This window comes from Arachis hypogaea, chromosome 11 (assembly GCF_003086295.3).
Source record: "Arachis hypogaea cultivar Tifrunner chromosome 11, arahy.Tifrunner.gnm2.J5K5, whole genome shotgun sequence".
Lineage (NCBI taxonomy): Eukaryota > Viridiplantae > Streptophyta > Magnoliopsida > Fabales > Fabaceae > Arachis > Arachis hypogaea.
In genome coordinates, this window is record NC_092046.1 from 20,749,498 (window position 1) to 20,761,718 (window position 12,221).

At 40.4% G+C, this 12,221-nt stretch overlaps 1 non-coding gene across 1 annotated transcript; it reads left to right on the top strand.

Moving 5' to 3' along the window:
- The first annotated feature begins 7,505 nt into the window (after nt 1-7,505).
- Nucleotides 7,506-7,613, top strand: LOC112726122 (small nucleolar RNA R71). The gene has a single exon (XR_003165188.1). It is a non-coding gene; the product is annotated as a small nucleolar RNA R71 (small nucleolar RNA).
- Nucleotides 7,614-12,221: the final 4,608 nt, after the last annotated feature.

The following is a 12,221-nucleotide window of genomic DNA, read 5'->3' on the forward strand; positions in this document are numbered from 1 at the left end:
AGCCGGTCTAATCTCTCAAGTATCTGATGGAGCAGTTGGTTTGTTGAAGGTGATTGTGATGTGGAAGGAGAACGAATATCTTTGGCCAGTTCGGCAGGCCGGCTAGTAGTGGCTGCTGGAGGTCTGATATATTTTCCGTTAAGGACTATCTGATCATCTCGTGGAATCATGGCCTTGGTGTCCCCAGCTCTGTAGGAGACTCCGGCTGCTGAGACTAGATCTGAAACCAAGGCGGGAAAAAGTAGGTTAGCTGCAATCTGTACGTGTCCCGTAGCATGCCGAATGTGTCTTAGTAAATTGAGGTGTTGGTCTGTAAGGATACACCAGAGTAGAACAGCCATATCTGCAGTGAAGGAGGACTCGTGAGTGCTCGGAAAGACATAATAGGACATAATCTGTGCCCATACTCGAGCCTCCAAGGTGAGTGCTGAAGCCAATATGCTCTTAGATCGAGAACGATGGTATCCATAGATCCATCTGCTGCCAGGTTGTGCTATAACTCTGAGAACGGCGTCCCAGTCAAATTGGTATGTCTGGCGTTTGAATGAGGCTTCTTAGAATGCGTCCAATCCTTCTGGAGCAGGGGAAGATCTAAAGCTCGTTGAATGGCCTCTTCTGTTATGGGAACTTGCTTCTGACAGACATAGACAGACTGCATGATTGGCATGTGAAAATTGGAGTAGAATTCAACTACCCATGATAGATTAACCTGCCGTGGCTGTCTCCGTAGGAATCCCCATTGTCTTCGCTCAATGCGGGGCTCAACAAATTCAATAATGTTGGTCGAGAGGACGAGAAGGTATTCATTGTTATAATTTCTCTCTGCCAGAATAGGGAGCATCTGTTCATAGTAGCGGTTAGTGAACCGCACAGTGTCCTTTGCTGGGAAAGTTTTCTCTTTTTCATCGACCTTGATGATCCTCTTGATTCGTTTTGTTGAGGGCTTTACTGCTGTTGAAGATGGATCTGCCACTAGTGTTCTTTTTTTTTCCTTTCCTTGCTAGTGGTTTGGGAGTAGCTTTTTTTTTACCCTTTATGGTGGCCATCCTGAAAAAGGAAAAAGAAAGTAATATGTAAAGCTAAGGCTTTGAGCAAGGAAGAGGATGGTATAGGTGATAATCAATGCACGGTAAAGAAGGATGTCGTTAACACATGGTCATGACTACATGTGAAAAGTTCATCAATGGAAATATAGCAAGTGCATGTGATGACTATTAAATGCAAGATGTTTATTGGCATGCCGGCAAAGGCATGAGTAGCATAGATCAAGCATTAAATGTCCAAGTTAGATTATCAACTCTTTCAAACTAACAATCTGTTTGTATTGACAATTATATTTAATCAATAAAATGTGAAAAGGGATTTTGTGAAAAACAAGTATTAGAGTAGTAGAATAGACTAATATAAAAATAATGCACAATGCCATACGGGCTTTTTCACAAACACATAGCATGCATGGTGAATATGTTATTGAAAGTATTAAATTGAACATGCAAGCAACCCTTTAATAAGTAATATTAATTGTCAAACAATTTCACAATAACTCACAAGCAAAATGTAAAAGAAAATAATTACCCAATTAAATTTCTAACACCAATTAAAGGAATAAAAAGAAAAGAAGAAGAAAGAAAAAGAAAATATAGATAATGAAAGTGAAAAGAAAAAGAAGAAGAAAACATTAATAAAAATAATAAAGGAAGAGTAAAAAGTAAGGAAAGAAAGAAAAGAACCTTGATAATGGATGTGAAAAATAAGGGAGGAGAAAGTAAAAAGTGAGAAAGAATAAAGAAGGAAGAAGAGAGAAGAAAGAAATAAGAAGGGAAAGAAAAGATTTGGATTTGGGGAAGAAAAGATAAGATATTAGGCGCTGATCTGGATAAGCTGTGCGTCGCATGTGATGGGACGCGTGGAGCATGCGATCGCGTGGTGTGTGATAAGTTCAGGTGACGCGGACGCGTGGGTCACGCGATCGCGTGGCCTGATTTGTGCAATTGGCACGAGTGCAGCCTCGCGTACGCACAACACTCTGTTTTATACGTATTTTGCCAAAAATCTGGGTGACGCGTGCGCGTGGGTGACGCGATCGCGTGAATGGCCATATTCTAAAAAAACGACGCGAATGCGTGGGGCAAGCATTCGCGTGATAGGGCTTGTGCTTCCAGCATCATTCCAGCCCCACTCCATCATAACTTACTGCCATATACCCATTTACGTCGAGTTCGCAGGGTCACGCGTGTGCGTGGGTGACGCGATCGCGTGGAAGGCTATTTTGCAATTTGACACGGACGCGTCAGGGACGCGTTCACGTGAGCATGGTTGTGCCTAAAGCACGCCTCCAGCCACAGTTCTGTGTGACTCTCTGTTTCTTTTCTTCCTGTTTCGAAAGCACCTATGACGCAGACGCTCAGCGACGCTTGCGCGTCGCATGCATTTTTTTATTATATTTTTTATACAGTATGCAAATGCAAATGCAGGCTATATGCAGAGGTTATGAGAAGAGTCATTAACAAAAATAAAAATAGAATAAAGTAAAATAAAACTAAGACTGAAACGGAACAATCATACCATGTTGGGTTGTCTCCCACCTAGCACTTTACTTTTACATCCTTAAGTTGGACGGTCTTCAGGCTCATTCTGCTTGTATTGGTGGGTCTTCCAAGAGGAAAACCTCTAGCTCTTTGTGATCCTTCATCTTCTCTCCATGATAAAGCTTCAGGCGATGTCTATTGACCTTTAGGAATTTGGAGCTAGAAGGATGACGCAAGTGAAAAACTCCGTATGGCTCTGCCTTTTCTACTCTATAGGGACCTTCCCATCTTGATCTTAGTTTGCCTGGCATAAGCCCCAGTCTGGAGTTATAAAGAAAAACTAACTCCCCTGGTCTGAATTCTCTCCTTTTTATGTGCTTGTCATGGACAGCCTTCATCTTCTCTTTGTATCGCCTGGAATTGTCATATGTTTCTAGGCGAAGATTCTCTAATTTTGCTAGTTGCAGCTTTCTTTCAGCACCAGATTCTTCAAAATTCATATTGCATTCCCTTACAGCCCAGAAAGCCTTATGTTCCACCTCTACTGGAAGGTGGCAAGCCTTTTCGTATACCAAGCGGAAGGGGCTCATCCCAATGGGTGTCTTATACGCTGTTCTATATGCCCAGAGTGCATCTTGTAGCCGGGCACTCCATTCTTTCCTATGAGGCTTTACTATCTTCTCCAGAATGCGTTAATTTCTCTGTTAGACACTTCTGCTTGTCCATTGGTCTGAGGATGATAAGATGTTGCTACTTTGTGAACTATCCCATGCTTCTTCAGTAATCCTGTTAGTCTCCTGTTACAAAAGTGAGTGCCTTGATCGCTCACGATTGCTCGTGGTGATCCAAAGCGACAGATAATATGGTTTCTAACAAAGGAAACAATAGTGTTAGCGTCATCAGTACGGGTAGGAATTGCTTCCACCCATTTAGAAACGTAATCTATAGCTAACAGTATATAAATTTAACCGTTAGAATTTGGAAATGGACCCATGAAGTCAATGCCCCAAACATAAAAAATTTTACAGAAAAGCATAATCTGTTGAGGCATCTCATCCCTCTTGGATATATTACCAAATCTTTGGCATGTGGAACAAGATTTACAAAATTCAGCAGCATCTCTAAAAAGTGTAGGCCACCAGAATCCACAATCTAAAATTTTTCTAGCTGTTCTTTGAGGGCCAAAGTGTCCTCCATTCTCAGAAGAGTGGCAAGCCTCTAAAATGGACTAAAATTTTGATTGGGGCACACACTTTCTAATTACCTGGTCAGCACCACACCTTCATAAATATGGGTCATCCCATATATAATATTTAGACTCACTTTTCAGCTTGTCCCTTTGATGTTTAGTAAAATTGGGAGGGAAAGTATGGCTAACTAGATAATTAGCTACAGGTGCATACCAAGGAACTACTTCAGATACCGCATGCAAGCTATCAAATGGAAAAGCATCATTTATAGGAGTGGAGTCATCCTTAATGTGCTCAAGGCGACTCAAGTGGTCTGCCACTAAATTCTGGTTACCACTCATATCCTTAATTTCTAAATCAAATTCTTGCAGCAGCAGTATCCAACGTATCAAACTTGGTTTGGACTCCTTTTTAGCTAATAAATATTTTAGAGTTGCATGGTCTGAATACACTACTACCTTAGTACCAAGTAGATAGGCTCAGAATTTATCCAGAGCAAAAACAATAGCAAGAAGCTCTTTCTCAGTAGTAGTGTAATTAGACTGAGCAGCATCTAAGGTTTTAGATGCATAAGCAATTACGAAAGGATCCTTACCTTCGCGTTAAGCCAGCGCCCTCCTACTGCATGGTTGGAGGCATCACACATAATTTCAAATTGCTGGCTCCAGTCTGGTCCTCTCACAATTGGAGCTTGAGTCAGGGCGATCTTCAGCTTATCAAACGCTTTTATGCAGTCCTCACTGAACTCGAACTCAATATCTTTCTGTAGCTGTCTGGATAAAGATAATGCTACCTTACTGAAGTCCTGAATGAATCTCCTATAAAAACTTGCATGGCCTAGGAACGAACGGACTTTCCTCACGAAGGAGGGGTAAGATAAACTAGAAATGACATATACCTTTGCTGGATCTACTGAAATACCAGTTTTAGAGACAACATGTCCTAGAACAATCCCTTGTTTTACCATAAAGTGACATTTTTCAAAATTCAATACAAGGTTTGAACTAACACACCTGTCTAATACTCTAGCTAAACTATCCAAGAAAAGGTCAAATGAATCACCATATACGGTAAAATCATCCATAAATACTTCCATACAGTTCTCAATAAGATCTGAAAAGATACTCATCATGCATCTTTGGAAAGTAGCCAGTGCATTACATAAGCCAAAAGGCATCCTTTTGTATGCATACGTTCTAAAGGGACATATAAAAGTGGTCTTCTCCTGATCTTCAGTAGCTATATGAATTTGAAAGTATCCTGTATAACCATCTAAAAAGCAATAATGGGATTTACTTGAGAGGCGATCGAGCATCTGATCAATAAATGGCAAGGGGTAATGATCCTTGTGAGTAGCTTGGTTGAGACGCCTATAGTCAATGCAAACCCTCCATGAATTTTGTACTCTAGTTGTCAGGAGTTCTCCATACTCATTCTTTACTGTTGTGACTCCAGACTTCTTGGGCACCACTTGTACTGGACTGACCCATTCACTGTCTGAGATGGGATAAATGATATCTGATTCAAGTAGCCTGGTCACTTATTTCTTGATAACTTCTAAGATGGTGGGATTCAATCTTCTTTGGGGTTGACGGACAGGTTTTGATTCCTCTTCTAAATACATTCTGTGCTCAAAAACTTGAGGACTGATGCCTACTATATCCGCCAAGCTCCACCCAATTGCTTTCTTGTTCTTTCTCAGCACACTGAGCAGTTGCTCCTCTTGGTGAGAAATGAGTTCCCTTGCAATGATAACTTGGAACTTCTGATTATCCTCAAGGTAAGCATACTTGAGGTGTGGAGGAAGGGGCTTCAATTCCAATTTCTGCTCATGGCTAGGCTCTAGATCATCCGGGGCTAGTGGTAATGGTAATGTGTCTTTATTATGTTCAGAGGGTGTCCCCACACTTGGACCTTGCTCCATGTGCTTCTCTTCTAATTCTTCTTGGTGAAGTTCAGCTACAGTTTCATCAATGATGTCGCACTAGAAGATAGAATGATCTTCTGGAGGGTGCTTCATAGCTTCATTTAAATTGAAACTTACTATTCTGCCATCTATCTCAAAGGAGTAAGTTCCTGAGAATGCATCCAGCTTGAACTTTGAGGTTTTCCGGAATGGTCTTCCAAGCAGGATTGATGATGGTCTTCCTGAGTCATTAGGGGACATTTCCAGGATATAGAAGTCAATGAAAAATGTGAGCACTTTAATGCTCACTAATACATCTTCAGCAATTCCAGCTACTGTAATAATGCTTTTATATGCTAACACAAAACAAGCTGCCGACCTTTTTAAGGGAGGGAGCCTTAAGGTATCATATATAGACAATGGCATTATACTAACACACGCTCCTAAGTCACACATGCAATCAGAAAATATTACACCTCCAATGGTACAGTTAACCATGCATGGACCTGGATCACTACATTTTTCAGGTATACCTCCCATTAAAGCAGATATAGAACTACCTAAAGGGATAGTTTCTAATTCATTAATTTTATCTTTATGTGTGCATAAATCTTTCAGAAACTTTGCATATTTAGGTACTTACTGAATAACATAAAAAAAGGGAACGGTTACCTCAACCTTTTTGAAAATTTCTACCATTTTGGGATCAAGTTCCATATGCTTTCTGGACTTTCTTGCAAGATATGGGAATGGGATAAGGATGGCGCCACTTGCAGCTTCTGTATCCTTTGGTGGTCCATTCCTTTGCTGAGCTACTTCTTCTTCAACCTTGTCTTGTACTTCATCTTCCTCTTCAGCATCTTCTTCTTCCACTGAGTATTCAATTGGGGCGTGTTCTATTGGACTTGGCTCCTCCTGATTCCTCTCTGGCAGTGTGGTTTTGGACCTCAAAGTGATGGCATTGATACCACTCTTGGGGTTAGTAAGGGTTGAGAAGGAATTCCACTGGAGCTTAAAGGTTGGTTAATGGAAGTAGGTAATGAATCTATCCGGGCGGCGAGAGCTTATAAAGTGGCATTCAGACCATTTAAAGTAGAGTTCAGTGTAGTATGCATGTCTTGTTGTCCTTGTGCAAGGGAACGAAGTATCTCGTCATTTGATGAGGAAGTGGGGGTAAGTGATCTGAGGTACTTGTTGTTGGTTTTGCTGGGGTCCTTGTGATTGTCTTAAGTGAGGAGCTCTATAAAGTTGGTTCTGATTTTGCTGTCTGTTGTTGTTATTCCACCTCTGATTTCCATTGTTGTCTCTGCCTCCTCTGTTATAGTTGTCTCTCCAGCCATGGTTGGAACTATCCCTCCAACTTTGGTTGGAGTTGTCCTACCATCCTTGGTTATAGTTCCCACCTTGGTTGTAGTTGCCGCCTTGTTGATTGTATCCTTGATTCGGGCGGTCATAGAAGTTATGAGTTGCTGCCACAGTATTGTCTTCTTGTTGGAGCTGCGGGCATTCATCAGTATAATGACTATAATCAGCACATATGTCGTATACACTTTGGGGAACTAACTGTTGGCTCTGTTGTGGTGGGGAAGGCTGAGCTTGTTGTTGTTGATTCAACTGTAATTGCTTCAGTAGGTTAGTCATTTCATATATACTCTGTGTAAGAGCAGAAGTTTCAGTACTAGAGGAAATTTCTGCAACAGCTTTCGAGTGGCTATTCCTGTCCCTGTGATTCCTGGTGGACTCAGCTAAGTCACTGATTAGTTGCCATGCTTCATCTGTGGTCTTGTACTTTTTCAGAGAACCATTACTAGCACCGTCCAGTGTAGTTTTATCCCGAGACTTCATGCCTTGAGTGAAATAGCTGATTAACACTAACTTGTCAATCATGTGATGGGGGCATGCGTCAAGAAGGTTCTTAAAACGCTCCCAGTACTCATAGAGAGTTTCTGATTCACCTTGAACAATGCATGAGATCTCTTTCCTTAGTCTGTCTGTAACTTAAGCTGGAAAATATTTTTCCAAAAATTCTCTCCTGAGCGTATCCCAGTTGGTAACAGTCGCTTTATGCTGGGAGTAGTACCACTCCCTTGCCTTTCCCTCAAGAGAAAATGGAAAGGCAGTTAACAGAATAGAAGTTTCATTCGCACCCTGATGCCTAACAGTAGAACAGGCTGTCTGAAAATCCCTAAGGTGCTTGATGGGCTCCTGAGCAGGTAAGCCATGAAACTTGGGCATCAAGTTGATTAGTGCAGTCTTCAGTTCAAAATCTGCAGTCAGAGTTGGATGATGCACTTGATACGGCTGCATTGTAAAATCTGGGGCTCCAGCTTCCTGGAGAGTAATCCTCCTAGGTGCTGCCATTCTATCTGCACGTGAATTAACTGAATCAGTAGTAAAGGAGCTTGTTTTGCTCTCGGATGGCGGTTCAGATTCGCCCTCAGATGAGACTAGTGAATCAATAACAATCACTTCACCACCCTCAGAGGCTAACCGACGTCGAGCTCGCCTAATACGTGAAATAGTTCTTTCAACTTCAGGATCAAATGTGGCTAAGCTCGGATCAGGCAGTGAACGCGTCATTCAATGAAAGAAACATATAGCTCATGGTAACAAAATAAAAATAAAATATACAAATAAAAATAAAAATAAAATAAAAAATATGTATACTAATTAATAATTTAGCACACAATTGCAACTCCCCGGCAATAGTGCCAAAAACTGGTTCGTGGCAGAAGTTAGGCCAATTAAGAGATTATAATATAATAGAACAGCGTTGCGAGTATAGCTCTTAACCGGCTAAAATCCGCCTCACCAATTTAGAAAGGTGTCACAAAAATTTAGAATAGAAAAATACTGGGAGTATGAGTCCCAGGTCGTCTCCCAACGAATTGCGAGAAAGGATGCTATTTTATTAATTAGGAATTTCCAATAGAGTTTTAGTTTGGTTGATAAGCAATTAAATAATTGTAAATTAAAGCGATAAAAACTAAGAATGATTATTAATATTCTAGATAAAAGGCCTTGACTGGGGGAATGATTAATTGGAAGTTCTATCCTTGTTGGGGTCTCTTAAGTGTAGTATTAAAAAGGTTGTTGTTTTCACTTAGTTAACCCTTACTAAATAAAGGAAAGTCAAGTGATTGAGCTAACTCTTATTCGCAAATCCTAGTCCTCTCCCTTGGGAAGGTCTAACGTTAGTAAATACAGAACTAGCCAACAACGTCCAGTTTAACCATCAGTTAAGCCTTTCAACTCAAGTGCTCCTTTTAATCAACCCCCATGTCAAGTATGGAGTCTACTCCATTGACATGAATATAACGCTCATAAAAATGTAAGAAGAAGACATGATAAATTAAATTAAATAGGGATTCAAAACTAATTAAAAGTAAAAGTAATCCTTTGCATTAACAATTCATGAAAATAATCCAATTACTACTTTAAACGAGAATTAAGAATATGGAATAAATAAAAGAGTAAGTAAAGAAACAAACTAGCATAGTATCTTCAACGGAGGTAATGACTCTTCAATATCCAAAAGCAAAAGTAATAAACTGGGAATATAAAGAGAACCTAGAGGAAGAGCAATCCTCTCTAAATTCAGATCTAAAAACCTAAAACTATCCTAATGAGAATGTATCAATGCGTCTAAAGTTGTGTAAAAAAAGTGTGTTGAGTCTCTACATGTTCCCTGGCTTTATTCTGTGTTTCTGAGCTGAAAACTGGGTCAAAACGCGGCCCGAAATTGCCCCCAGCATTTTCTGTTAATTCTGCAGATCGTGCAAGTCACGCGTACGCATCAGTCACGCGTGTGCATCATTCAGCGATTTTTCTTGTCACGCGTACGCGTCATTTGTGCAGACTCCAATCCACGCGTTCGCGTCAGGCACACGCACGCATCGCTGCGATTTTCTCCATTCCGTGCGCTCGCGTAAGCCATGCGCGTGCGTCGGTGTTTGCTGATCATCTCCTTAGTTTCTTGTGTTCCTTCTATTTTTGCAAGCTTCCTCTTCATTCTCTAAGTCGTTCCTGCCCTATAAAGCCTGAAACACTTAACACCCGGATCACGGCATCGAATGGTATAAAGGAAAATTAAAATATACTAATTAAAGATCTCTAGGAAGCAAGTTTTCAACCATAAAACAATATTAGGAAGGAAAATGTAAAATCATGCAATTAGTATGAATAAGTGGGTGAATACTTGATGAAACCACTCAATTAAACACAAGATAAACCATAAAATAGTGGTTTATCACTGCCTATCACACCAGTATGACTATTAATGATATATTTTTGCTTTGGCATGCACGATTAGGCCATGTGGCTCGTGCTGTTGTTACTTCTGTAATGAAATTCTGTAACATCGTGGCTGGTGAGAATAAATGTGTATGCACAGCTTGTTGTATAGGGAAGTCTCATCAATTACCTTTTCCTGTATCCACCACTGTGTACATTGCTCCCTTAGAACTTGTGTTTTCGGATATATGGGGGCCAACCCTGATTTCTGATTTGAATGGTAACTACTATTTTGTGATTTTCATATATGCATATTCGCGCTTTACATGGTTGTATCAGATTAAACACAAATCTCAGCTCAAATCAGTTTTTCAAAATTTTCAACATATGATTGAGTTGCAACTTAATGCTAAAGTTAAAATACTTCAATCTGATAATGCTACTAAATATCTCAATTTGTCTAAATATTTGAGGCCAAAGGTGTCATTCACAGGTGTTCTTGCCCGTATGTGTATCAACAAAATGGTTGTGCAGAACAAAAATATAGACATATAATCGAGATGGGTCTGACATTATTGGCTAGGGCTGGGATGCCAATTAGATACTAGGGTGAAGCTTTTACGATTGCAGTTCAGCTCATCAATACTTTGTCAACACTTGTGCTTAACAACATCTCTCCAACTGAGAAGCTACTTGGAAAGAAACCTGACTATGAGAGCCTCAAGATTTTTGGATGCCTATGCTTTCCACATCTAAGACTCATCTCCCTGTGTATTTCTTGAGTATGGCACCACTCACAAGGCCTACAAATTCTTAACCAAGCAAGGCAAGGCAGTATATCATCACTAGGAATGTTGTCTTCAACGAAAATCAATTTCCCTGCAAGGATGGTACCTTTCTTGGTGATAATATATCTGCTGCCACACCTGCTACCACAAGCCAGAGTCTCACAATGCCTTCTATTCCTATCATTCCAAAATAGCGCCATGCTCCAATTACCATGCCATCACCCTTAAGGACTTCCAATTTTAATCAGCGACTTCATATACACTCCTCTAATCCAATTTTTGCTATTTCACAAGTCCAATCTCACTCTGATCATCACCGCATCATACCTACCACCACTTTATCTCACCTAAGTGTACGTCTTCAGCCACAACACATGTTACTTTCTTCTTCTCATCAACACCCATTTCACACAGCATCTCCTACAGCACCATCAGATTTCCCCATCCCTATCTCAGACTTTGAATTTGTGCTTCCCTTTTTGAACCACAATCACAACCACCTAACACTCATCATATGGTCACGAGGAGTAAAGCTAGAATATTCAAACCAAAACTCTTCAATTTCATAGTTGACCCCCGCACTGTTAAAGAAGCCCTTCTACAACCAACATGGAAAGCAACGATGCATGCAGAATTTGATGCCCTCCTAAAAATCACACTTGGAAGTTAGTTCCGCTACCACTAGCCAAGGAAGAAATCGGCAACAGGTGGGTTTTTTGAGCAAAGTATAATTTAGATGGCTCACTTCAAAAGTACAAGGTGCATTTAGTGGTTCAGGGATTCTCCCAGCGACCTGGTTTTGACTTCACCGAGACCTATGGTCCAATCGTTAAACCAACCTCAGTTTGTATTATGCTATCTTTGGCATTAACAAACTCTTAGTGCATTAAACAATTAGATGTTAACAACACCTTTTTGCATTGTGATCTTCACGAGGATGTATACATGGTGCAGCCACCAGGGTATTCAGTTGGAGATTCAAACACAGTGTGTAAACTAAGGAAGGTCCTGTATGGTCTAAAACAAGCTCCCAGAGCCTGGTATTAGCAAATTATCTAAAGCTCTTCAACACTTAGACTTTTCTTTCACTAAGTATGATGTGTCTATTTTTAGTATGTTTTACAGTGGCTCAGTCCTCTTTGTGTTGGTCTATGTTGATGATATCATCATCACTAGCAGCTCGGAGAAGGAGATCAGTGATGTAATCTAGCAGTTGAATGTGAGATTTGCTCTTAAGGACATGCGTGATATTCTTTACTTCTTAGAAATTTATGTATCAAAGGCTGTAGATGGTGGTTTGTTCTTTAGTCAAGCAAAGTATGTTCATGATATTCTGTTAAAGGCAAAAATGCAGGGCTGCAGTGCGTGTAAGACTCATCTTCCATCTTTAGAAAAATTCACAATGTGTGGTGGTAGTTTTTTTGTGGATCCTAAGTTGTATCGCTCTGTAGTTGGCAGTTTTCAATACTTGATAGTTACAAGGCCTGAGATTTCTTATTGTGTAAGTAAAGCCTCACAGTTCATGCACTCTCCCTTGACCACACACTGGCAACTGCGCAAGAGCAATTCACTCAAT